Source organism: Hyla sarda, chromosome 1, assembly GCF_029499605.1.
Source record: "Hyla sarda isolate aHylSar1 chromosome 1, aHylSar1.hap1, whole genome shotgun sequence".
In the NCBI taxonomy this organism is placed as follows: Eukaryota; Metazoa; Chordata; class Amphibia; order Anura; family Hylidae; genus Hyla; species Hyla sarda.
The window spans coordinates 92,702,962-92,705,372 of record NC_079189.1 but is presented as its reverse complement, the minus strand read 5'-3'; positions in this window follow the sequence as shown (position 1 = coordinate 92,705,372).

The following is a 2,411-nucleotide window of genomic DNA, read 5'->3' as shown; positions in this document are numbered from 1 at the left end:
GGCTCTGTACACCGAGGACAAGCGGGGCTCTGTACACTGAGATCAAGCAGGGCTCTGTACACTGAGGACAAGCGGGGCTCTGTACACTGAGGACAAACGGGGCTCTGTACACCTAGGACAGGCGGGGATCTGTACACTAAGGACAAGCGGGGCCCTGTACACTGAGGACAAGCGGGGACCTGTAAACTGAGGACAAGCAGGGCTCTGTACATTGAGAACAAGCGGGGCTCTGTACAATGAGGACAAGCGGGGCCCTGCACACTGAGGACAAGCGGTGCCCTGTACACTGAGGACAAGCGGAGCCCTGTACACTGAGGACAAGCGGGCCCTGTACACTGAGGACAAGCGGGCCCTGTACACTGAGGACAAGCGGGGCTCTGTACAATGAGGACAAGCGGGGCCCTGCACACTGAGGACAAGCGGGGCCCTGTACACTGAGGACAAGCGGAGCCCTGTACACTGAGGACAAGCGGGGCCCTGTACACTGAGGACAAGCGGGGCCCTGTACACTGAGGACAAGCGGGGCACTGTACACTGAGGACAAGCGGGGCCCTGTACACTGAGGACAAGCGGAGCCCTGTACCCTGAGGACAAGCGGAGCCCTGTACACTGAGGACAAGCGGAGCCCTGTACACTGAGGACAAGGGGGCCCTGTACACTGAGGAAAAGCGGGGCCCTGTACACTGAGGACAAGCAGGGCTCTGTACACTGAGGACAAGCAGGGCTCTGTACAATGAGGACAAGCGGGGCTCTGCACACTGAGGACAAGCGGGGCCCTGCACACTGAGGACAAGTGGGGCCCTGCACACTGAGGACAAGCGGGGCTCCGTACACTGAGGAAAAGCGGGGTTCCGTACCTGAGGACAAGTGGGCCCTGTACGAGAGAGCGAGCAGGTCGGCGGGCGCACAGTGAGCTCCAACGCGGCGCTTAGACGTGAGGTCACGGCACCCCCCACGGTGACGTGACCTCACGCGCTGCAGTGCCACGCTGGCATGTTCCTTACAAGCAGAGAGTTTCAAAGTTAGAAAAATGCTAAATTTTCTAAATTTTTATAAAATTTTGGAATTTTTCACCAAGAAATTATGCAAATATCGATGAAAGTTTACCACTATCTTAAAGTAGAATATGTCACGATAAAACAATGTTGGAATCAAATTCATAATTGAACGCATCCAAGAGTTATTAATGCATGAAGTGACAAAAAAATGGCCTGGTCCTTAACCCCTTAAGGACTGAGCCCTTTTTTGCAATTCTGACCACTGTCACTTTAAGCATTAATAACTCTGGGATGCTTTTACCGATTGTTTTGATTCTGAGAAAGTTTTTTCGTGACATATTCTACTTTACCACAATGGTAAATTTTCGTTGTTACTTGCATCCTTCCTTGGTGAAAAATCCCCAAATGTCATGAAAATTTAGAAAATTTAGCATTTTTCTAACTTTGAAACTATCTGCTTGTAAAGAAAATGAATATTCCAAATAAATGATATATTGATTCACAAATACAATATGTCTACTTTATGTTGGCATAATAAAGTTGACATGTTTTTACTTTTGGAAGACATCAGAGGGCTTCAAATTTCAGCAGCAATTTTCAAATTTTTCACAAAATTTTCAAAATCGGAATTTTTCAGGGACCAGTTCAGTTTCGAAGTGGATTTGAGGGGTCTTCATATTAGAAATACCCCACAAATGACCCCATTATAAAAACTGCACCCCTCCAAGTATTCAAAATGACATTCAGAAAGTGTGTTAACCCTTTAGGTGTTTCACAGGAATAGCAGCAAGGTAAAGGAGAAAATTCATAATCTTCATTTTTTACACTCGCATGTTCTTGTAGACCCAGTTTTTCAAATTTTACAAGGGGTAAAAGGAGAAAAAGCCCCACAAAATTTGTAACCCAATTTCTCTCGAGTAAGGAAATACCTCATATGTGTATGTCAAGTGTTCGGCGGGCGCAGTAGAGGGTTCAGAAGGGAAGGAGAAACAATGGGATTTTGGAGAGTGAAATTTTCTGAAATGGTTTTTTGGGGGCATGTCACATTTAGGAAGCCCCTATGGTGCCAGAACAGCAGAAAACCCCACATGGCATACCATTTTGGAAACTACACCCCTCAAGGCACGTAACAAGGGGTCCAGTGAGCCTTAACACCCCACAGGTGTTTGATGACTTTTCGTTAAAGTTGGATGTGTAAATACATTTTTATTTTTTTTCACTAAAATGCTGGTTTTCCCCCAACTTTGAAATTTTTACAAGGGGTTATAGGAGAAAATGCCCCCCAAAATTTGTAACCCCATTTCTTCTGAGTATGAAAATACCCCATATGTTGATGTCAAGTGCTCTGCTGGCGAACTACAATGCTCAGAAGAGGAGGAGCGCCATTGAGCTTATGGCGAGAATTTGTTTGGA